The sequence below is a fragment of the Hylobates moloch genome, unplaced genomic scaffold (assembly GCF_009828535.3).
Source record: "Hylobates moloch isolate HMO894 unplaced genomic scaffold, HMol_V3 SCAFFOLD_13, whole genome shotgun sequence".
Lineage (NCBI taxonomy): Eukaryota > Metazoa > Chordata > Mammalia > Primates > Hylobatidae > Hylobates > Hylobates moloch.
The window spans coordinates 67,446,047-67,472,398 of record NW_026652288.1 but is presented as its reverse complement, the minus strand read 5'-3'; the positions used below and the strand labels follow the sequence as shown (position 1 = coordinate 67,472,398).

Genomic DNA, 26,352 nt, shown 5'->3' with positions numbered 1-26,352 from the left:
TTTAGTTTAATTAGATCCCACTTATCAATTTTGGCTTTTGTTGCCATTGCTTTTGGTGTTTTAGACATGAAGTCTGTGCTCATGCCTATGTCCTGAATGGTATTGCCTAGGTTTTCTTCTAGGGTTTTTACGATTTCAGGTCTAATACTTAAGTCTTTAATCCATCTTGAGTTAATTTTTGTATAAGGTGTAAGGAAGGGATCCAGTTTCAGCTTTCTACATATGGCTAGCCAGTTTCCCCAGCACCATTTATTAAATAGGGAATCATTTCCCCATTTCTTGTTTTTGTCAGGTTTGTCAAAGATCAGATAGTTGTAGATATATGTGACATTATTTCTGAGGGCTCTGTTCTGTTCCATTGGTCTATATCTCTGTTTTGGTACCAGTACCATGCTGTTTTGGTTACTGTGACCTTGTAGTATAGTTTGAAGTCAGGTAGCATGATGCCTCCAGCTTTGTTCTTTTGGCTTAGGATTGATTAGGCAATGTGGGCTCTTTTTTGGTTCCATATGAACTTTAAAGTGGTGTTTTCCAATTCTGTGAAGAAAGTCATTGGTAGCTTGATGGGGATGGCACTGAATCGATAAATTACTTTAGGCAGTATGGCCATTTTCACGATATTGATTCTTCCTACACATGAGCATGGAATGTTCTTCCATTTGTTTGTATCCTCTTATTTCATTGAGCAGTGGTTAGTAGTTCTCCTTGAAGAGGTCCTTCACGTCCCTTGTAAGTTGGATTCCTAGGTATTTTATTCTCTTTAAAGCAATTGTGAATGGGAGTTCACTCATGATTTGGCTCTCTGTTTGTCTTTTATTGGTGTATAGGAATGCTTGTGATTTTTCCTCATTGATTTTGTATCCTGAGACTTTGCTGAAGTTGCCTATCAGCTTAAGGAGATTTTGGGCTGAGACAATGGGGTTTTCTAGATATACAATCAAGTCATCTACCTGAAAGTGACGGGGAGAATGGAACCAAGTTGGAAACCACACTGCAGGATATAATCCAGGAGAACTTCCCCAATCTAGCAAGGCAGGTCAACATTCAAATTCAGGAAATACAGAGAACGCCATAAAGATACTCCTCGAGAAGAGCAACTCCAAGACACATAATTGTCAGATTCACCAAAGTTGAAATGAAGGAAAAAATGTTAAGGGCAGCCAGAGAGAAAGGTCGTGTTACCCACAAAGGGAAGCCCATCAGACTAACAGCTGATCTCTTTTCAGAAACTCTACAAGCCGAAAGAGAGTGGGAGCCAATATTCAACATTCTTAAAGAAAATAATTTTCAACCCAAAACTTCATATCCAGCCAAACTAAGCTTCATAAGTGAAGGAGAAATAAAATCCTTTACAGACAAGCAGGTGCTGAGAGATTTTGTCACCACCAGGCCTGCCCTAAAAGAGCTCCTGAAGGAATCACTAAACACGGAAAGGAACAACTGGTATTAGCCACTGCAAAAACATGCCAAATTGTAAAGACCTTCGAGGCTAGGAAGAAACTGCATCAACTAAGGAGAATTTTAGATTTATAGAATTATTGCAAAGATAGTAAAGAGAGTTCCAGTGTATACCACATCCAGTTTTTGCTTTTATCACTGTCTTTTAAGAGTTATTTGTATATTTTAGTTACTAGTCCCTTACCAGACGTATGTTTTGCAGCTATTTTCTCTCAGTCTTTTCTTGTCTTTTTTAACTGTGCCCTAATATGCCTCTTTTTTTTTTTTGTTCCAGGATACCATTCAGGATATCACATTAAATTTAATAGTCACTTCTCCTTAGGCTCCTTTGGCTTTCAGTTTCTCAGATTTTTTTTGTTTTGTTTTAGGTGGCTTTCACAGTGTTGCCAGTTATTGGTCAGGTATTTCATAGACTGTCTCCCACTTGGGATTTGTCTGATGTTTTTCTCATAATTAAATTATGGTAATTATTTTTGAGAGGAATCCCACCAAGATATAATGTCATTCTCATAATATACTTTAAGCATGCATACTATCAGTATGACTTGCCACTCTTGATGTTAACCTTTATCACTGGGCTTGAGGTCTGTCAGGTCTCTCCACTATAAAGTTATTCCTTTTTCTCTTTTTATATAACCCTCTTTATAGCCACCATGTATATAGTTCACACTAAAGGAGTGGAAAGTTATGCTCTGCCTTCTTAAGGTGGTGTATCTGTAAGGTATTAAAAATTCTTCTCCATAGGAGACCTGTCCCTTCTCCCCCATTTATTTATTTATTTAATAATTTATGTATATCAGTATGGACCTTTCTTGTCTATGTCATGCACTGTTCCTAGATTCAGCCAATTCTCCAAGGAGACTTGGTTTCTTTTACACTTTTCTAATGGTATTAAAAACCAAGATCTGAGCACTACGTGTGCTCTTTGCTATTAAAGTGCCATTGTTTCCAGGCTCTTTCAGCAGACAGATCAAGGAGAAATATGTATATATATGAATCCATCTACAGAGCTGAGATCGCACCACTGCACTCTAGCCTGGGCGACAGAGTGAGACTGTCTCAAAAAAAAAAAAAAATTCTATCGATCAATCTATAAATATTTCTACAGGTAAACATCAGTAGATATAGCAAACTAAATATAAGTTCTTATCGATGTATCCAACTCTAATCCATTACCATATGGATCCTTCTAGTCTTCTTCCCTTGCTTATTTGAGCCTTTCATTTTAGCAGCGAGAAGTCTGATTCCAACCATTTGCCTTCAATTTGCCTAATTGTTCAATTCTAGTATGTATGTTTAGTGACTTCAAAATTGCTAATCTGTACCATTAAGGGAAACAACTTTATCAGCTACAGTACAGTGTACATACAATTTATTTCCCTTTAACTTTACAGATTACACTCATTCTCAATGTTAAGTAGGTCAGTACCTTATTCCCTAACCACATTCAGTGAAGTTGTTTTATAAATTTGTCATATACTTAGACTCTTTTGTCACTTTCTGCATTCCATCCTTGTATTCTCCAAACTAAATTTTTTTAAAACATTTTAAAGTTTATGTTTTGCCATAAAATCCTATGGATTTTGATAATGTTTAATATCTTGCATTCACCACTACTGTATTATATAAAATATTTTCACCACCCTAAAAATTCCCCTGTGTTTTATATATTTAGCTAGTCCTTCTCCACCACCCACAGAACATCTGGTAACCACTGATCTGATTACCACTGCTATAGTTTTGCTTTTTTTAGACTTTCATATAATTGGAATAATAATATGCAATATGCATTTAAGTTTCATTTATATCTTTCCATGGCTTGATAGCTTATTGCTTTTCATTTCTGAGTAATATTTCATTGTATAGTATGTCAGTTTGTTTAATCATCTATTCAAGAAACACTTGGTTTTGCTCTGCTTTTGGTGAATAAAATTCGTATAAAAGTTTGCATACAGGTTTCTGTGAAGTTTTCAACTCATTTTTGTAAATACCTAGGAATGCAATTGCTGGATTTTATGTTAAGCCTATGTTTAGTTTTGTAAAAACCTCTCAAAATGTCTTCCAAAGTAGTTGTACCATTTTGCATTCCCATCAGCAATGAATAAGAGTTCCTGTTGCTCCACATCCTTGCAAACATTTGGTGTTGTCAGGGTTTTGGATTTTTGTCATTCTAATAAGTGCCTAGTGATAGCTCATTGTTTTCTTTTCTTTTTTCTTTCTTTTTTTTTTTTTTTTTTTTTTTGAGATAGAGTCTTGCTCTGTTGCCCAGGCTGGAGTGCAGTGGTATGATCTGAGCTCAGTGCAAGCTCCACCTCCTGGGTTCACACCATTCTCCTGCCTCAGCCTCCCGAGTAGCTGGTACTACAGGCACCAGCCACCATGCTCAGCTAATTTTTTGTATTTTTTAGTAGAGATGGGGTTTCACCCTGTTAGCCAGGATGGTCTTGATCTCCTGATCTTGTGATCCACCCACCTCGGCCTCCCAAAGTGCTGAGATTACAGGCATGAGCCAACGCGCCTGGCCTCATTGTTTTCTTAATTTGTAATTCCCTAATGATAAACAATGCTGAGCACCTTTTCATATGTTTATTTTCTATCTTCATATATTATTTGGTGATGTATCTATTCAGATTTTTTGCCTATTTCTAAATTGGGTTATTTGTTTTCTTTCAGTTGAGTTTTAAGCGTTATTTTTATATTTTGCACACTCATCTTTTATCAGATATATGTTATGCAAACATTTTCTCCCGGTTTTGTAGTTTGACTTTCCATTCTTTTAACAGTGTCTTTTGTGAAACAGTTTTTACAATTTTTATTATGCTAAGGTATATATAATATAAAATTTCCAATTTTAGTCCTCTTTAAGTGTATAATTCAGTGACACTAATTACATCCCCAATATTGTGCAAGCATCATCACTCTCAATTTCCAAAGTTTTTATCACTCCAAACAGAAAATTTGTACCCATTAAATAATAACACCCCGTTCTGTTCTCTCTCAATCTCTGGTCAATTATATTGTATTTTCTGTCTCTATGAATTTACCTATTTGATGTATTTTATATAAGTGAAATAATATAATATCTGTCCTTTCATGTTTGACCTATTTCACTTAGCATAATATTTTCAAGATTTATTTATTTTTTCACATGTATCAAAAATTCCTCTTTATGGTTGAGTAATATTTCATTGTATCTATGTACCACATTTTGTTCATACATTCATCTGTTAAGGGACATTGGATTGTTCCCATCTTTTGACTATTGTGAATAATTCTGCTGTGAACATTGACATACAAGTATTTCTTTTGGCTCTTTACCTGGGGATGAAATTGCTTGGTATATGGTAATTCTGTGTTTAACTTTTTTAGGAGTTACCGTAATTTTTTTTTTTTTTTACAGTGGTTGCATTAGTCATATACAATTCTACCAGCAATGCACAAGGTTTCCAATTTTTCCAAATCCTTGCCAAGTGGTAGCGATTTTTCATTTTTTTATAGTCATCCTAGTAAGTATGAAATGGAAACTTATTGTGGTTTTGATTTGCCTTTCCCTAAAGATTAATGATATTGAACATCTTTTCATGTGCTTATTGGCCATTTGCACATTTGTATATCTTCTTTGGAAAATGTCTATTCAAATCCTTTGCCTGTTAATTTTTTTTTGTCACTTTGTTGTTGAGTTATAGGAATTCATATCTTCTGGACAACAATACTGCATTAGATGTGATTTACAGATATTTTTTCCTATTCTGTGGGTGGGTTGTCTTTTCACTTTCTTAATAGTGTCCTTTTTCTTAATTTTCTTTTTTTGAGATATAGTCTTGCTCTGTCACGCAGGCTGGAGCGCAGTGGTGGAATCTCAGCTCACTGCAACCTTCGTCTCCTGTGCTCAAGAGATATTCCTGCCTCAGCCTCTTGAGTAGCTGGGATTACAGGTGCATGTTATCACGCCTGGCGAATATTTCATATTTTTAGTAGAGACGGGTTTTCACTATGTTGGCCAGACTAGTCTCGAACCCCTAGCCTCAAGTGATCCACCCACCTCGGCCTCCCAAAGTGCTAGGATTACAGGAGTGAGCCACCACACCTGGCCAATAGTGTCCTTTGATGAACAAAAGTTTTAAATTTTCATCAAGTCCGATTTATTTTTCCTTTTGTTACTTGTCTTTGTGTTATATTTAAAAATACATTGCCAAATACATAAAGGCAAATGTTTCTCTATGTTTTCTTTGAAGTGTATAGTTTCAGGTCTTAAATTTAATTTAAGTCCAATGTTCTAGGTAAGTTACATTATTTTTAAATTTTTATTTTTTATTTTTGGAGACAAGGTCTCTTGAACTCCCGGGCTCAAGAGATCCTCCCACCTTAGCCTCCCAAGCAGCTGGGACTACAGGCAGATGCCACCATTTGTGGCTAATTTTTTTTAAAAAACTTTTTTTATATAGAAATGAGGTCTCGCTATGTTGCCCAGGTTGGTCTCAAGCTATTCTCTCACCTTTGCCTCCCAAAGTCTTGGGATTGAAGACCTGAGCCACCACACCTGGCCTAAATTGCCTTCTAAAAAGGTATTACCAAATGATACTCCCACCAACAGTTTATAAGAGTGTCCATTTTTCTCTCCAGTGTTGGATATTATCAACTTTATATGTTGCTAATCTAGTGGGAACAAAAAAGATATGACATTATTTTAATTTTTATTCCCATTATTATTAAAGAGGTTAAACATTTTTTCATACATTTATTGGCAATTTGCATTTTTTGTTCTTTTGAAATTTTTCTATTTTTTGTTATTTTATATAACATTGATTCATAGGAACTCTTCATATATTATGAGTATTTATCCTTTCTTATGTTTGTTTTACATATTGTTTCCCATTTATAATTTGTTTTAATTTTGCTTAAGGAATCATTATTCAAAGCAAACTTTTTATAGTTTATGATGAATTTATGATAAATATTTATGATGAATTCTAGTATTTATGTTTTAAAGCCTTCCTCAGTCATAGTTATAGGTATGTGTACCTATAGTTCATTTTAATGCTTTTATAGTTCATAGCATGTATCTTTTATTTTGTTTTAACATTTAGCTCTTTTATCCATTTGGATTTAAAAAATACATCTTGTGTGGGGCAGGAGTCTAACTTTTTTTTTTAACGAATCTTACACTGATTTTCTCAACATTGTTTTTGAAATTGTCAATTCAAAAATAATGAAAAAATGATCATTATGTTTTTTTGTCCACATAGAACATTCTTTATAATCTTTTGCTGTAAGATTTTTGGCACCAAACCATTATAATCATATTTTATCTACAAATAAAATAGAAAAAATGCTTTGATAGTTTTATAATTAGAATATTTAAATGATTTTCTCAGTTTATGGCAAAACTTTCTAACAGATTTTTTTTTTTTTTTTTTTGAGACAGAGTCTTGCTTTGTCACCAAGGCTGGAGTGCAATGGGGTGATCTCAGCTCACTGCAATATCTGCCTCCCGAGTTCAAGCGATTCTCCTGCCTCAGCCTCCCCAGTAGCTGGGATTACAGGTGGCTGCCACCACGCCTGGCTAATTTTGTATTTTTAGTAGAGACAGGGATTTGCCATTTTGGCCAGGCTGGTCTCGATCTCCTGACCTCAGGTGATATGCCAACTTCGGCCTCTCAAAGTGCTGGGATTACAGGCTGAGCCACAACACCCAGCCCTTACCAGTAGTTTCAGTGTTCTGGTTGTGTCCTGTATGGAAGTGTATTGTCTTTTGGAGGGGATCTGTAGTAGTTAGTGAACATGACTCTATTTGGCTTCCCCCCCAAAATTTTTATGCCAGAGCTATTTTTAGTCCCCATTTGTCAGTAGATTAAGATGTTTGATGGAAATGACTTCATCTCAAAGATTTTTTCAACCCCTTTAGGTTTGTGAAGGTTAATCACAAAACACAAAGAGTCAGGATATTGTTATTAATTGGCTTATGAGCATGCCATTGCAAGGGTTAATATTTCTACACTGCAGGGAAAAGAAGCCTCATAATTCCAAGGCAATTAACTGAGAGGAACAGCCTGACCCAGGGGAATTCCTCTTGGCTCCTATAAAAGTTCCATGCATTTTAAAGATTGGCACCCAAAGTAGCCTGTTCTTTGGTTTTATTGTTCTGTGGAAAAGAACATTTTCTCTGATACTTTAAGTTTGAACAATCAGTGCATATTTTAATGTCACATATCCAAAGATACCTTCCAAATTTACTTAAAACTTTAGCTAGGAGTATGACTTTTTGGGGGAGAAGGATAGAAGCGGAGTCATTTAAAACAACTAGAAAATGCAGTCAATAATCAAGAATATATATTCTTCAAAAAAAATTCACTAGAACCTGGGAATTTTCATTGTTTAAGTATCTCTGTTGTCTTGATAACTGAAATCTGTGTTATCTGTGTTACAAAGAGTAGCAATAGATCCTAGCAATAGACATAGGCGTGATTTGTCTGTTTTATAAATCAAACATTTATATATTTGATTTTCTTAAGGTAAGAATTACTTGTATATGTATCTCTGTAAACTTGGGAATGCTGATTTATTTTGTGAACACAGCTAGTTATAGACAAGTCCGTCTCCTTGGCTTTACACTCGTCTATATTAAAATTACTCTGAAATGTTTTAGAATTGAACATATCTGACTGAAAATCAAACAAACATAGGAGTTAAAGAGTGTTCTTAGATTGATGAGATAATTTGCTTTAAAAAAGATGAATTATATATTTCGGGCATTAAAAATAAAATATAATAATAATTTAGGTGGCTTTAATTGGTGAAATTTTGAAAAACTTTTTCAAAAGACAGATACTTATTGAAATTTTTTTTTTTTTCTTGAGACGGAGTCTCGCTCTGTTGCCCAGGCTAGAGTGCAGTGGCGCAATCTCGGCTCACTGCAAGCTCCGCCTCCCGGGTTCACGGCATTCTCCTGCCTCAGCCTCTCCGAGTAGCTGGGACTACAGGCGCCCACCACCATGCCCGGCTAATTTTTTTGTATTTTTTAGTAGAGACGAGGTTTCACCACGGTCTCGATCTCCTGACCTCGTGATCCGCCCGCCTCGGCCTCCCAAAGTGCTGGGATTACAAGCGTGAGCCACCGCGCCCGGCTGAAATTTTTAACAAGCATTTTCTACTCTGCCTTCGCATTTCCCTGATTGTCCTTATCCATGAGTTTATGTTTTGCACGTTCTTTTCTTATTTTAGGGGTTGCAAACCCTGTCATGAATTAAATATGTCATCTATGGAGTATAGCGAATCTATAAGCCAATATCATGTAATGCAGCTTAACCTTGACTTTTTTTGACAGTTGTAATACAAATTGCTTTTGATTTCAATCCAATCCTCTTTGATAACCACAGTTTGCACAGCTTCTCAGCGCAAATCCTTTCTTATGATCTGAGTGATGAATTTCTAAAGCTCATTGTATATGTCAGGTCTTCCAGTTACGTAAGTGAAAATAATAGCAGACGTAAACTTTTTGCTTTAAAACAAAGGCTGAATGTTTTTATGCTTTTGAACAAAGTTCAACAAAATAACAACTTAACAAAAGGCTAAGCTGTCTTCAGAAACCCCACTGGTGAGAACAAGCACTCTTGCATGCATGTTCTGAGAGAATGATGTAGTGAAATAAATCATCCTAAGTTTTAGGTCACATGGACCTTGAGGTGAATCCTAGAATCCTCCCTGTATATCAAGGGAATTTTGACAGGTCATTTACCATTTCTATATCTAAGCTCATCCTCAAGTGGGGCTGAAAATACCTGTCAGAGATTGTTATATGTAATCAAAGAATTACCAGATGGAAAGCACCTAGTGCAGTCCCTAGAATTTTTAGTTTCTAGATAATTCATTCCCTGACTAGATTTTCACTCCGGGTTTTAGATTGACACTGAGTTTTGCAGAGTTTTTCCCTATTCTGAGTTCCCAAAGTCTACTGAAACAGGATTCAGGGCCGAGCAGCACGAAGACAGGCAGCCTAAGCAGGAGTGGAGAGGTAAAGAAGAGAGGGGTTAGCTCTAAAGGCAAAGATTGAGTTTATGGAACTTTCAAAAGAGGAATCTCAACATATTGACAGTAATCATGGGCAGTTCTAAGAATCCTGACTTTTCACTATTTTATATACTCAGGTTATATGCAGAATATGGAATTTGGAGTCAGAAGACCTCTTTGGGCCTCAGTTTTCTCATCTATAAATTGGCAACAAAAATATTTCATGCTTTGTGTTCTTCATGTGGTTAATAGGACATCAAAAAATCTATTAGTGTATGAGATAAGCCTTTGAAAGTATAAAACCCAATAATAAAAAATAAATAAAATAAATAAAAAAGAAAAAAAGAAAGTATAAAACCCTATACAGTTGTTAGCTATCATGTCTTGATCTGGATGAACTAACAATATATTGTATGCCAGAGGAGATATAAGAATTAAGACAGATCAATAATTACATTTAAAAATGCTACACAATCTCCAAGGAAGTAATTCTCAAGGAAGTAAATATTTTCAACCTGTAAAATAAGTTTATGTCAATCATATAAAAATTCTCATAATTCTATAGCATATACACTCACACACAGATAATATTAATTATGAGAAACTCAGGACTTCTTAGAAAATAAAACTAGATTGTTTGAAAGAAAAGCTAATGAACTGGAGTTTCATTCCTGGAGCTTATACCTATTATTAGCTTAAACGTGATGTACTGAAAATTTAATAAAATTTCAAGCTGTTTCAGAAAGCTAAATAAAATGGAGAATTCTTTTTTTTTTTAAGGTTATTCAATCAACCTCCTAATATGGGCATAAACTCCAGTAGCTTGGACTCTGAACCATGATTCCTCAAAATAAGGCAAACAGTTCCTCATGACTTTATAGAGTGATTAAGCCATTGGAAATGCGTTGCACAAAAAGCGTCATGCAGCACAACATAGAAAAGAGCTCCAGTTAATGTAACGTGGAGAAAGACAGTGTGGATATACACTTAACTGTTTGGAGAAGCTCCTTAACTTTAAAATCACATATTGAAACTAGGATATATGAAAACTTCTAATGGACTTCAAATGAAGAATTATGACATAAATTAATTAGGGCTGGATAAAGAATAAAATACCACTTATTTAAAATGCATGTACTAAGAATTCAGAGGAGCAGATAGGTTACACATTTGAGGTGTATTTCTTCAGGTTTCAAGAAAGCACTCTATTTAGAAATCAGTAGCATGTTTTGGTTACATTTGCAGAATGACAATCTACTGTTTTCTTTTTTAATTTGATTGTGATTCTAATGTTTGCTATGTCAAAGAGATTCTCAAGTGTTTTAAAAATCCTTTTATACAAACGTTTCTTTATTTGGCTCTTAAAGTAGACCCAATCAAACGAAAGAGCACTGAATTTTGGGAAAGAAAAAATTAAAATAGAATGTCAGTCTAAATTATTTTAAATCTGTTGTGTTTATCAAATATTTTTTATTCATTTATATGATTTTTAGGCATCAATATGGCATTTCACATGTATACTACTGTTGAAATTTTATATTATATTGCAACATATTTGCATATTATTTTAACAATATGAGGAAAGAATAAGACAGGTGATTTACTATGAGTTAGTTTTCTTATTTTGTGTAAAGAGGAACTTTATGATAAAGGCCAAGTTTTTTCCACAGAAACTTCTTCCTTTAAGTAGGTACAGCTTGTCTGAAGTATGAATCTATCATTTAAAAAAAATAGTTCAAGCCTGTTGAAGAGGCTTTATTATTTTTACAACCTGCCGAAACAGAATTTTATATTATAGCTTTGTTACTTGTCAATAACTATATAATTCATTTAAACTTCATTACTTCTCAATAACCATATAATTCATTTAAAAGAGGAGAAGAAACTAGGCATCAGACAAATATCTTTACAGTATTTTAATTAAAATGTAGCATGCTGATTTTTGACTAGGAAAATGAAGAATAAGTGCCAACAGGAGACACTTAAGAAACTGCTATTACTTCTTTCATCTTCCCAGAGAATTATCTGTTTTCTGCACATCAGAATTTAGGCGCATCACCTCCAATTGTTTGTGTACCTATCAATCTATCCTAAGAGAATCCTAGGTTCTCCAAGATAGAGACTATTTTATTGTTTTATTTTTCCAGCATATTCAACATGTTGAATGCATGAATAATTGTACATATGAATGAGTGAGTATAGACATAATTTTTGTAAAGTTTAAAAAATATTTATGACCATGATTCATGGTAAAAAAAAAATACATTTGTACATTGGGATGCAAAACAGAAGAGTGTGCATACACACACAAGAAAAAAACAAAAACAAAAACAAAAGAGTCACAAATCAATATTCATCCTTACTCCATGTACGGATGGCATTTTCTATTCATATCGATTTCATTGGAAAAAATAAATTTCTCGGTGAACTAAACTGATTTTATAAATGAGTCATAAAGTGTAATTTAGAAAACTAATTTGTGGAATAGAAAGACATAATAAGAATCAGCTTATCCCTAATTTAACTTAAATACAGAAAACTAGTAAATATCAGGTATATTGACACTATCCATGTCATAAAATGTCTTGGAAATACTAATAGTACAGAAAAGATTCTTGAGTGTAAATTTTTGAAGAAGGCTTCGGGGAGAAGTTTAACTCTACTTGAACCTTAGCATTTTAGAATTTTGATTATAGAGAGAAGTTGAACATTCAAAGGTATAGAAGGTAAGAACAAAAGCAAGAAAAAACAGAAATGAGTGAAAGATCAGGAGGTATGACAGCTGTAAAGATCACAGAGTCAGGCTTGGAGAGATAAAATGTATGAATACTAGACTGAGGACTTTATTAGGACCTCAAACAACATTTTCTCTCTTTTCTTTCTTTCTTTCTTTCTTTCTTTCTTTCTTTCTTTCTTTCTTTCTTTCTTTCTTTCTTTCTTTCTTTCGTCTTTCTGTCTTTCTGTCTTTCTTTCCTTCTTTCTCTTTCTTTTCTTTCTTTCTTTCTTTCTTCTTTCTTTCCTTCTTTCTTTCTTTCATTTATCTATTCATCTATTTTTTTTTTTTTGAGACGGAGTCTCGCTCTGTCACCCAGGCTGGAGTGCAGTGGCGCAATCTCGGCTCACTGCAAGCTCCGCCTCCCGGGTTCATGCCATTCTCCTGCCTCAGCCTCTCTGAGTAGCTGGGACTACAGGCGCCCGCCACCACGCCCGGCTAATTTTTTGTATTTTTAGTAGAGACGGGGTTTCACCATGGTCTCGATCTCCTGACGTTGTGATCCGCCCGCCTCAGCCTCCCAAAGTGCTGGGATTACAAGCGTGAGCCACCGCGCCCAGCCTATTCATCTATTTTTTAGAAAAATCACTGTAACATCAGAAAGCAAAACTTTTCTCTTTGCTCAAAAGGGATAGACAGGGAACACAATTAGCCTATTACAATATTATGAAAAAGAAGTGATAAAGATTAAGCTAATTTGGAAACAGCTAGAAAAGAAAAGTAACTGATTGCTTAGGAGACCAAGCAATGTAGGGAATTAATCATTTGCATTATGAGCTCTGCCATCTGGGAGATACTGGTAGTGATGACAGGAATAGAAAAGTTAGAAATAATGGACTGTTTGAAAGGGCTGTTTGAGTATTTTTGAGGCACTCCTTCTCTACACTAATGACTGTTTCAATACCCAGGCTTACCTTTCAACATGAAAATGTGTAATGGTTATTTTTAGCTAAAGGTTTGCAATTTTCAAGTATGCTAAACTTCAGTATTGAGGCAGACTGCTGCAAACAGGCAAACATTCTGGAAATTGGGTAAATTAAATTGCTCGTGGCATAGCTCTCTAAATCTCATGGATTACCATCATTGAGATTCAGCATATAATCTTGATTCAAAGGAAACAAAGAAACCAGCAATCAAAAAATAGAGTAAAATAACAACAACAATAAATACATAAATTCTCAAGAAGCTAACTACATCAAGAAAACATTTTGAATACCTTACAAAACTTTCACTGAAGTTACTTATTTCATTCATAATAAAAAAATTGGCCTTAGGCATAATTTTCAAAAACTGCTTTGTTTCCATTTATTAGATTTTAGAATTTCTAACCAAGGCTGACATTATCTCCCACTACTTCTACTGCTTTCCTATTCCCAAGTCACTAAAACTAAGAAATCACAAGAGTTGCCTCTAACAGATACTTTTGGCAAAAAACCGAAATCCGACAGATACAGAAATGTAATATAGAGCACCCTAAATCACCCAAGTCAAGTCTCTTTGGGCCTCAGAATATTAGTTGAGTGTTATTTTCATGATTTGTCTGATTTTTCTTTTTGGATCTCTCTATCTAGAACAATTCAGAGGTTTTATAAATAATATCTTTCTATGGTTGATTCATTTTAAGACCATGATTTTATGTAAAATGGGAATGTCTAGTTTGTCATTTTTATTTTTTTCTCAGACTGAAAACACACCTTCAGTGAAGATAATAGTCAATGGAATAGGGTAAATATTAATATCTACAGGATTATTATGAGTTATTAAGGTGAGTATGGCAGTCTCACACTCCAAAGAAATGAACATCTACAACTTCAGAATGTGTTCAGATGTTTATAGCATATAACATATCATAATACTTCATAATTACAAAGCACCTTTCTTGAAATAAACTCTAGTCTATTTCACATGTTCTCATAGTTTCTTTGGAGTTGTTCCAAAGATACATTACTGTTTATAAGGTACAGTGTGACACACAGCAAGTTCCTACAAAATCCATCTGAACTGAAGAAAGAAGATCAAAAACTAAGCAAGCTGAGTAGATGTCTCTGTGTGAGAAAGGCCTCTTCTGTTGTGATCTGCAGAACTAATGAAAAGAATTTTTCCAGACACCACAGCATAGGGCTGCAGTGGGTTCTGCCTGTTAGTCTGGAGGAATTATTGTTTCAAAATATCCTGGTTGAATGTCAGGAATGCCCTAAGAGTCATTTTTCCTCCTGGGTCCTAATGGCTCTTAACTTATATTAAAATGTTTTCTGGATTTATATAAGTGCTAATAATGACAACCTTTAGAAAAAATCCTGAGTTACATATCATGGATTATTAAAACTTTACAGGAACAATTTACTTCTGGCAGGTCAAACAAAACTGGAATTTAGTAAGCATGTTACCCCAGTGCTGCCTATTAGAAATGTCTTATGAATTAGTAAAAACATCTAAAATATTATTCTTCCTATGTGACAGCATATCTTATAAAGAACTAATTATTCAGAATTGAGTCACTTTCTCTGTTCTTTGCAATGAGTTTAAGTGGCAGGGAGAGAGAGGTACTGTTAAATATCACAGATTCCATGACCATCCAGTCACAGAAGTGGTTAAATTCTAGAAGGGTCTGAAAATAGTAATAGGATTATTACCAAAATATGTTACAGGATAACAGTAAGGATTGACTGGAATTGCTTATGTAAAGTTTCTGGAACCCTTTTAGCTGGTCACAAAGTTAGGGCTGAGATGCTCTGCATCTTCCACACCCTGCCACAGATAATTCTGTAAAATCTGCAGAGATGGTAGGTAGTAGCTCTATACTATGCTTAAAAAAAATTCAGTCCATCTGAAGTACAACCACATTCTCATAAATCACAGATGTGTTCATTATCAAAAGGATCCTCAAGTTTGAAGTAATTTCAAAGTCTGGTATGCCTGCCTCATGAGCAGATTGAAAAAGCCACACATGTGATCTGATAACACCTGGGAGATATACTTCTGCCCTGAAATTTTTAATGGTGCTTCTTTTAGGGGAACACTTTTTATTTGAAACCTTTCTTGGTACAGATAAAAGTGGGGTCGCTTTGACTGCAGAGGAGGCCCTGGAGCTCCTTCTGCTCCAGTGTCTGGGGCAGTACTGAAGAATACAGGTAGTTTTAAAAAGTGAAAATCATTTTTGAGGTTCAGTGCCCTGCAAATAATCATTCTTTTTTGAAATTACCTGTTTATTTTCCTCAGAAACAAGATAGAAACCTACATATGAAGAGGAGCTTTAAATAGTAGAGTTTCCAGTAATAAGGAGGAAATTCTCTAGCCTTTAAAAAACGGAATAAATTAAATCTTGCTCTTTTGAAAGACCACATGTATTACTGTTTCTAAATTTTCCTAGAAAAAATTAAGCCTTTGCTTAAAAAAATACAGCATTATATAACTATGAAATCCATAGATCTTTTATACATTTGATATGTACATCAGTTCTGAGCCAAATGCACATAAATTAAAGCACCATAAAATAAAATATATACATAATTATAAAAGATAATGTTATTCAGAAATAAAGTGCTATAAAAAGAGGCTGAGATATTAAAGATACACCTTTTTTCCATTTTCTGTCTCCTCAGGCATGGGTTAATATGAAGGTATACACTGTTCTATTATAATTCAAAAATACTTAATAATCTTTGGAGGAAAAAACCTACTTATTTCCACACTTGCAGATTTTTTTATTGGTAAAATTGAGAGCATATGCCACCTTTGGGATCTAAAGTGTTGCAGTTAATAATAATTCTGTTTACCGTGATAATGGCAATCATATAACTTTACAATTTAATAGGTGGGATTTAAAAAATAGTTTTATGCGTCAATTTATTTTTGATGAGTTTAATCTAATTGGTTGCATATTTTGTGACTTCTTTATCTATATTTAGTACTATCTTTTCTTTCCTTTTTCTTTTTTTTTGCTTTTGAGACAGAGTCTCACCCTGTCGCCCAGGCTGGAGTGTGGTGGTGCGATCTCGGCTCACTGCAACCTCCGCCTCCTGGGTTCAAGCAATTCTCCTGCCTCAGCCTTCTGAGTAGCAGGGATTACAGGCACCCACCACCACGCCCAGCTACTTTTTGTATTTTTAGTAGAGATGGGGTTTCACTGTGTTGGCCAGGCTGGTCTCGAATTCCTAACCTTGTGATCTGCCCACTTCGGCTTCCCAAAGTGCTGGGATTACAAGCGTGAGCCACCGCAGCCAGTCAGTGCTATCTTTTCAAGGTTTTTTTATTTTTTTTTTTCAGTCAATAAACTTGGACTTTGCACTTCTAACTAACTTGATACAGCTCCAGACAAAGCTAAGAGTCTAGGTAAGCAGTCAGTCCAGTTGTGGATTGTGTCAGAAAAATGACTTTGGCAACTCATGTAGAGACTATGCTCAGGTTCCCGTGTCCATAAAAATTGGTGTAATAACACTCATTCCCCTTTTATTTTGCAGACATCATAAAGATAAATAAGATAATTAAAGGAACCCAAATATATGGGCATAAACATATAAACCTGAGGTAGGACTGTTATTATAATGGTGATAAACAATGAGCATATTCAAAAGCTGAGTAATTAATACAAACTGTCCAAGACCATTTGTAAATATTGCATGCATACGGAAACTTGGAAAGCAAGAAGGACTCACAAGCTGGGCCATTGGGAAAGTTCGAGAGCCCTAATCCTGCCAGAGGCACTGCAGGGTGTAGTCACCTGCAACACTCCTGTCTGACAACTCCCAGGTGAGTAGAGAGATTTGCGTCTTTCCCACCAGCCTGTGCTGAAAAAGTTTTCCCTGCTATTTAAAAACAGGCATGGTTCCTCTCACTTCCGGTAGGTGCAAAGGCCAGAGGCCTAATAGGACAAATAACCTTTCCTTCTCCGACCCCAGAAAATATCCACATTAATTGGAATTGAATATTGAAATGTACCACTTTTGCATACGTCTAAAACTTGCAGCCTCTGGCTTCATTATGAGTCAGACGGCAAATGGGAAAGACAGTGGGTGGGTCCTGAAACAAGGCTTTGAATGTTTTCTGCATCTCTGTGAGCAGCTAGGCTTTCTACTGCTTGTACCATTAAAGTTGAATATAAAACTGTCATTTAAAGAAAAAGTGCTAGAGCATCTCTTTCCTTCCCGGCTGTATTTGGGATCCATTGACACTTCCACAGAGAAGTCTCCTTTGAAGTCCCCTTTCTGACCAGGTTTCTCTCCCAATTATTTTCTTCTTCTTCAGCTTTGAATTTATTCTTGTTCATACTTATCTCAGTTGCAATTTTTCATTTATCTGGAGGATTATTTGATTAGTGCCTTCCTTGCCAACTGGAGAGTAAGTTAGAATAAATCAGGGGCTATATTTATTTTTACTAGGGCTGCCATATTTACCACAAACAAGTAAACAAATAAAATAAAAAATTACAGGACACTCAGCTAAATTTGAACTTCAGATAAGCATAGAATAATTTTTAGTACAAGAATGCTGTTTATCTAAAATTCAAATTTAACTGGGAATCCTGTATTTTATATGGCAACATTTTTAGTCACAGTTTACCTTCAGGGCTTATCATAGTATTAAGATTATTGTAAGAGTTCAATTAAAATGTCTTGAATGGATGAATGCCAGATTGCAAGGAGGAAGGAAAGTATCATAACATTTTAGACAGTTGCAAATACATAAGATTGCACACTGTATACTTATAATTCATTTCCAAAAACACTTCCTTAAAATAAATTTTCAAAAGCCGGGAACAACCCATAGAGCTCATAGATAAAACTTATTTATGAGTAGTAGTCAGTAAAAATGTCATATCACAATTCCACCATCAACATATTTTCAATTCTCCTGATTTCTACACAGAAAAGGTAACAAAAATCATACACACATCACATAATTAACTAAAAACCAAATTTGAAGCAAGAAGACTCTTCTCATTTTTTAGTGTTGATTCAAATACAGCAGGTGAAGCTTACAGAATGTGTAGTTGTAATTTAGAAACATCCACTAGAGATCAAGGGGTGTAGAAATAGCCAGGAAAACTGGCAAATAACCCTCATAAGGTTCTGCGTGTACCTCAGATATTGTTCTTTGTCATCATCATTATTATAATCGTTTGACCTAATTGCTGTCTATAAATTACAAAGCAGATGATTGTCTTCTCAGACCCTTTTCATGTTTCTCTATTCTTTCATTAATTTCAACAAATACTGAATGTCTATTGTGTGTAAAACAATGTCTAAAACAGAAAATCAAAACCTATGTAAATGTGTTGAAGACTTACATAAAAAGCATTCTTATGTGGAAATGCATACATTTTTTTCCCGAAAAGAATTTGCTAACTTAGCAAAGGCAAAGATTGCAAAGCACAGAAAGAATCCATTAAGACGAGAGTGCAAGTTAAGACATGTAGAATGAGAGTGAATTCCCTCCAATATACGTGTAGTTTGGCCCCTTACCCTCCATAATCTATATATTAGCCATTTCATTTGTTTGAATATTTCATTTTAGAACACCATTAATAAATAAATCACACCATTAGTTTAAATTTCTACTACTGTATATAAGCATACTTCTACTTTGCTCTTTTCTTAGAGGTGAAAGGATCCAGTAACACTCTCCTCCTTGTAACAATGCTTTAGGAAACCACTTTGTGGTAGATTAAAGATGAACTACAGATTTTTTACTATTCCTTGCACAAGAGGTGGAGCTAAATTCCTGTCTCCTTGAACCCAGGCTGTCCTTACTGAAATGTTCCCTTCTTTTCTATATACTTTGACACAGTGTGTCTAAGATTGTAGGTTTTCTTTCTTTCATTCTTTTTTAAAAGTGTTTGGTAGAACTTGCTGGAAAAGCCATATCTGAATTTGTTTTAGTTTTGTTTTTGTTTTGTCAGAAGATTTTTCACTAGGGATTCAAACACTTTAATGATTATGGGACTATGGTATTTTCTTTCTTTTTTAATTCAGTTCCCAGGAATTTGACCAATTTACATAAGTTTTCAAATTCACTGGCATAAAGCTCTTCATAACATCTTATATTATCTTTAAAAATTTCTGCATCTGTTATGTCTCTTTTTTATTGTTAAAGTCAATTATTTAAGCTTCCCTACCTCTCTTCCTCACTACCTCCTCGATCTGCCTTTCCTTCTCCTCCTCTTTCTCTTTCTTCTTTGTTAAAGTTGCCATAGTTTTCCCAAAAAAATATTAATATGTTTTTGGCTTTGTTGATTCTTTCTATGCATTTTTCTTTTCTGTGTTAATTTCTCCATTTTCTCTTCTGTTCATAAGGATGAAAGGTTGAACGGATATTGCATGGTCAACTAGCAGTGTGTCTCACACTCAATTGGAAACTGCATTCATGTACCCTAGAGGGCTAAAGAAAAGCAAAAATTTCATAAAAACACAATTTCAAAGGTGAAATTCAATAGATTATCTATTTTAAAATTGTATATTTTTTAGTAAAGAATTTGTTCAGGCCCTGGCCCTTGGAAAATAATCTCTAAACTCTTAGGAATATCCCCAGTGATAGGAGTGTCTTTGTTATTCATGGGAGCCTTGTAAACAACATCTGCTAGTTTATGCTAACAAGGTGACTCCTGGTGGATACTTCTGACCACACCTATTAGCTTAGGCTAATGAGGTGACCCATGGTGGGCCTCTTGGGCCATGTGATATCAGCCTGAGCTCTGAGAAGTAGGAGGATAGAGACTGAGAGCAACCATGTGGGCAACCAATTAATCAATCAATCATGCCCAAGTCATGAAACTCTAATAAAGAGTCTGGGCATTGAAGTGCAAGTGGGCTTTCTGGGTTGTCAATTCTCTAAGCATATTGTCACACACTGATACCAGGAGGGTAATTTTTCCTCAGGGCAATGGAAGTCTTGTGTTTGGAACTCTCTAGACTGTGCTCTGTTTGTGTCTCTTCCCTTGTTTGATCTTAATACATCCCTTTCCGGTTTCAAACCATAACTGTATACATAATAGCTCTCAGTGAGTCCTATGTGTCCTTCTAGTAAATTATCAAAACTGGTGGTGGTTTTGGGAAACTCCTGAACTTGTAGCTTGTGTCAGAAGTCTTACATAAAATTGGCAGTCTAGAGAACTGTGTCCTCAAAACTTGAAGTTTGGCTCAATATGGATATTTGGTGTCAGAAGAAGTGAGATTCACTAGAATAATCCTGAGTCACTGAAATACGTAGCTTGGGAAGAGAAAGAATGAAAGGGCAAATGATAACAAACTTTTGATTCTTGGATGACTACAGGGTCAGCTATGGTATGAAACTACTGATGTATTTCAGTTCATTATTGGAGACAAAACTTATTAATGGAATTTTGAAATAATAACTCCAACTCCCAGACAGTTGGTTCACTGCATACATAAGGAAATTCAAAGTAGAAAAAAAACCAACTATACCATCCCTTGGTTATGACTATCAGTAATAGTGAAAACAAAAGTAAGGGAGAATATTTGAAGTGGGTCCTGACACTGGGCCAAACTTAGATTCTGGCTGGCCCAAATTACAGTCTCTGGCTGCAGAGCCCCTACTAATAGGAAAAAATAAAAATAAAAGTGAAGGAACATGTTAGAGCAGATCCTTATGCTTAGATTCTGGCTGGTCTAACCTACAGCCAATAACCTCAGAGCTACTTTCAAAGGAAAATAATTATGCTGAAACAACAGATAACAAAGAAGATTAGAATGATTTTTAAGAGAATGAGCAAAACAAAGGGGTAAGAGACAAGGGACTCATTCCAGCTAGGTAGAAATCTTTTTTTTTTTTTTTTAATTATACTTTAAGTTCTGGGATACATGTGCAGGTTTGTTACATAGGTATACACTTGCCATGGTGGTTTGCTGTACCCAACAACCCATCATCTACATTAGGTATTTATCTTAATGCTATCCCTCCCCTAGCCCCCAACCTCTCGACAGGCCCCGGTGTATGATGTTCCTCTCCCTGTGTCCATGTGTGCTCATTGTTCGACTCCCACTTATGAGTGAGAACATGCGGTGTTTGGTTTTCTGTTCCTGTGTTAGTTTGCTGAGAATGATGGTTGAATCTTTAAATAGGCCAGGCACCGTGGCTCAGGCCTGTAATCCTAGCCCTTTGGGAGGCCAAGATGGGTGGATCACTTGAGATCAGGAGTTTGAGACCAGCCTGACCAATATGATGAAACCCCATCTCTACTAAAGATACAAAAATTAGCTGGGTGTGGTGGCACGCGCCTGTAGTCCCCGCTAATAGGGAAGCTGAGGCAGGAGAATCGCTTCAACCCTGGAGGCGGAGGTTGCAGTGAGTGGAGATTGTGCCATTGTACTCCAGCCTGGGTGACAGAGCTAGACTCTGTCTCAAAAAAAAAAAAAAAAAAAGAAAAAAGAAAAGAAAAAAGAAAAGAAAAGAAATATTTAAATAGTTATTAAGAAATTAGATGAATAAATCAGACATTGATAGGATGAAGATAAAAGTCTTAATGCAACACTCTTGGAAGTAGGGTGGACCAGTGGGAACCCCTGCTGGTCCCCAACGTTGAAGGACCATAAACAAATTTGTTTTGTTCACCCTAGTTTGGAGTAGTATGAAAAGCCACAAGAAAATAATGACAATGAGAAAGCTAACCTTCAATTGCCTAGAATGATGGTTCTACAATCTAAGCAAGATAAAGACTATTGAGAGGGCCTGGATTCCTTAGCCCAATCCCCAGCTGGGGAACAAAGGCCATATGCACTTGAATGAGTAAAATGGCCAGGGGGTAGAAAAGAAACACTTAGGATTCCTTAACATAGAAGATCCATGTACTACTGGTCAAAAGCCTATTGTTGAAGTGCTAACTCGACCTACAGTTAGATTGGGAGGATATAGCAATACAATGGTTAATAAAGTAAAGATGGGGCCGGGTGCAGTGGCTCATGTCTGTAATCCCAGAACTTTGGGAGGCCGAAGTGGGTAGATCACTTGAGATCAGGAGTTCAAGACCAGCCTAGCCAACATGACGAAACTCCCTCTCTACTAAAAATGCAAAATATTAGCCTGGTGTCGTAGAGCACCTATAAAGCCAGCTACTCAGGAAGCTGAGGCAGGAGAATTGCTTGAACCTGGGAGACAAAGTTTGCAGTGAGCCAAGATTGTGCCACTGTACTCCAGTCTGGGTGATAAAGCAAGTCTCTATCTATCAAAACAAAAAAGAAGAAGAAGAAGAAGAAGAAGAAGAAAAAAGGACACTATTAAGAGAGTGAAAATACAACCCACCCACAGAATAGGAAAAAAATATTTGTAAATCACATCTAACACAGGATTATTATACAGAAGATATGAATTTCTATAACTCAACAACAACTCAAGAATTTTGGAGGCCAGGCACAGTGGCTCATGCCTGAAATCGCAACACTTTGGGAGGCGAAGGTGGGCAGATCACTTGAGGTCAAGAGTTTGAGACCAGCCTGGCCAATATGGCAAAACCCCAGCTGTACTAAATATACAAAAATTAGCCAGGCATGGTGGTGCACGCCTGTAATCCCAGCTACTCAGGAGGCTGACACAGGAGAATCTCTTGAATTTGGGAGGCAGAGGTTGCAGTGGGCAGAGATTGAGCTGCTGCACTCCAGCCTGGGTGACGAGCAAGACTCTGTCTCAAAATAAATAAATAAATGAACTAAAGATGGAAAGTTATATAAGAATTGAAATGTTCGAACGGACTTTAAGTGGAGTGATTGCATCTCCTTTATCTGAGTGTATTATTAAAGATGGATATTCTGTATGACTGGGGGATATTTCTCTTACTTATTGTAAAACAGAAGGTATATCAATCTGCCCATTTTCCTATATTGATTGGACATGCCAAATAGGAACAATAAGTTTGCAGGAACCCATAAAAAATGGTTAATTTGAAATATAGACCAGAAACTGGAGTGCTGGTGTGGATACATTCTCAGTACAATAAGCCTGTGTGGAACACAGATTGGGGATTACGGCAAAAGCCTGTAAGTGCCTCCTAGTAACGACCACTGAGATTTTGGACCTGAAAAATATCCACTGAGAGACAACTATCTTGCTATTGTGTGCCATTTAAGACAGCCCTATACTGATGGTCAAATTGGGAAATTGAATGAAAGCCTCCTATGTCTGAAAAGCAAAAAATAATCTTGTAACCAGAAATACCCATATATCTTTAGTGATGTCAAAGAAACATTCTGATGGAGAAGACAATGCCCAGAAAAATTCCATAATAAAATGAAAATGGTTTATACGGGAACATGCTACTAGTGGGGGAATTCGAGGAGGTGCCATGAATATCTTTGCCCCTAGAGCTGACTTTGAAACCACCTGAAGACCTGCCAAATCCTATTGCCACTTAGATGGTGCCTATTAACAGCTCTTGATTGATCGACAAAGAGCCCCTTGGTTTATAGTTGGCAGTTCCAGTGTGAGTGGACAACACTTTATTTGGAAGGCTGATATTCTAGTTGAAAGAGGTAAAAATAACTTAGGCCGGCAGGCAGAATTGTGTGCTATTTGTCTCTATATTTGAGTTTTTACTGAGTCATATGTGATGGCCAGTATCCTGGCCATATAGTTAGGCATAGAGGCAATAGAAAACTAGCCTATTAAAGAGATACACATATGGAGCATAGCCCTAAGGAAATCACCATGGGAATTTGAGGGGTTTGTTATAGTGGGATATACTGAGGCCAATCTGAAGACCCCATCAGGATCAGAAGGTGATTGGAACTGGCAAATAGATATCCTGGTATACTTGCTCGAGGAGGCTACCTGGATCCATGAAATGTGTGGACAGTGGGGCTGCAGCAATGCAGAGATCTGCCAAATCTTAGACGTATTCCTTTCATACACTCTGAGGAAGACATTGACAATAAGAACTGTCCAGTCTGCCAATAAGAAAAGACAGACACTGTTAACAGCTTTGGGCCAGAGTCCCCAGGGCAAAGGCCCTGCACATAGCTGGCAAGTAGGACCGATGCTGGTAGCCCCTGGAGACTACAAATGAGCCCTGACAGGAACAGACACTCTGGCTAGGCTTTGCGTACTCAGTGTTGGGTGCAAATGCTCAAAATACTATAAAAGGACTGGAACAGAAGATACTGCACCAATTTGGACTGCTAAGTTACATTTCTTCAGACCAAGGAACACATTTTACAGCCCATAATGTCCAACAGCAGGCTGAGAGATAGAATCTTCTGAGTAGCAGTTTAATAGGGAATTAGAATAGGCAGTTGGACAATCTGTTGCTAAAATGGAGTAGGTAAAAGCAGGAAATGTTGGTTTACACATCTTCATGAATGTGTTTTCACACTCAACATGAGGGGGTCCAACAGAGGGTTTCCACTAGATAAATTCTACTTTTCTGGGGAATATGGGGAGAAAGATATGAGAGAGGATGCTGGAGTGACTACATTATTTCCGCCCCCACCCCCACCTCCCCACCATTACTCCAACTTTCCTTTTTCCTACCTGATACAGACCTGCGACTATGAGTGCCAGAAGTGGGGAAGATCTCTAAACAAAAGACTGTAACTATACCTTTACGCCTTTATGTCACAATTCCTAAGGCCCTAATGGGGTGGGCCGTACCTTTACCCTATTGAGCAAAATTAGGGTCAGTAAAAAATGTAGCTGTATTGCCTAGTGTTTGAGATAACCTACTAGTTATGTAACTTTTTAATCCTACCCTAAAAATAAATAAGAGAGGATGGTAGGGGGCTGGGATGGGGGAAACCCTTGCTAGACTACTATTGCTGTTAGCAATATGGACCTGCACAGTGGTCAAATCTCATGTCTCTTCCCAAAGTGAAAAAGTTTGGACAAAACTAAACAGTTAATAGAGCTAGGGAGTAACAGTAGCTGAGTAAGGGAATGAGGGGATATATTATGCAATGAGATAAATCAAATATTACATTACTACCTTGAGGGAGGTTCAGTAAAAGAACTGATACTGTCTATTAGCTCAATTATACCAGATGACGGTAAAATTGCTTTTGGGACCTGGCAAGGTTGAATGGAAGCCTGCAAACCTGAGTGGCATCACTGTGGGTCACTTTGGTCCTACAATATGATGGTGGACTGGACTAATTGTTAATGACTGAGTGAAACTCTAGTAATGAGCCAGTATCTTTTGACTCTTATTTCACAAGTTATATCTACTGCCCTACTATGAATATAACAATGGTATTGTTGGGAAGGTTACAGAACTGATATGGATGGTCAAACTGAGAAATTGAATTTAACCCTCCTCAGGATGTAATATTGATGGAAAATGACTGATCTGAACTGATTAATTCAGCCAATCATCAGCTAATTTCTATGCTAGATAATTCTATAGAAGTTTATCACAAAGCATAAATAATGGTAAATCAAAGGATAAAAATATAAAAATGTTGTAACGACTTTATAGGACAAACCAGTTGTTTCTTTAAACCTATCCTTACCCCATAACGGCTCCTCCAAATGTGAGGTATATTCATAATAACATTGTTACTGATTCCAAAAATTTTAGATAATGATATACCATATTATATTTGTGTTTTATCTTTTATAATCAAGATTATACTTGAAAGACTTAAAGGGCTGTAGAGATGTTAATGGGGGCATCATTTGTGTGTGTGTGTGTGTCTGTGTGTGTGTGTTTTTTGAGACAGTGTCCTGCTCTGTTGCCGAGACTGGAGTGCAGTGGTGCGATCTCGGCTCACCACAACCTCTGCCTCCCAGGTTCAAGTGATTTCCTTTCCTCAGCCTCCCAAGTAGCTGGGATTACGGCTTGTGCCACCACTGCCTGACTAATTTTTGTATTTTTAGTAGAGATGGGGTTTCACCATGTTGGCTGGACTGGTCTCGAACTCCTGACTTCAAATAATCCACCCGCCTCGGCCTCCCAAAGTGCTGGGATTACAGTTGTGAGCCACCACACCTGGCCATCATTTATTCTTATACCAGTAAAAGCCCCCGGAGTATGTTAGGCTGAAGCGTATGAAAATGTAATTTTGAAACAAAAGTAGCTCAGTATCAGTGATTTTATATAGTTCAACTCAATAAACCTTTTGTTGTTGTTGTTAATAGAAACCCAGGTAATACTATATTTTTAAATAAATTCACTA

At 36.3% G+C, this 26,352-nt stretch overlaps 1 long non-coding RNA gene across 2 annotated transcripts in view; it reads left to right on the top strand.

Moving 5' to 3' along the window:
* Nucleotides 1-26,352, top strand: part of LOC116481174 (uncharacterized) — an 88,928-nt gene that overhangs the window by 35,275 nt on the left and 27,301 nt on the right. The window contains exon 2 of one of the 2 annotated variants that reach the window (XR_009209227.1): nucleotides 16,699-16,987. This is a non-coding gene — a long non-coding RNA (uncharacterized LOC116481174). Of the gene's footprint in view, nucleotides 1-10,245; nucleotides 10,403-16,698; nucleotides 16,988-26,352 lie in introns of those variants that run through there. The other variant, XR_004251435.1, reaches the window with a different exon arrangement.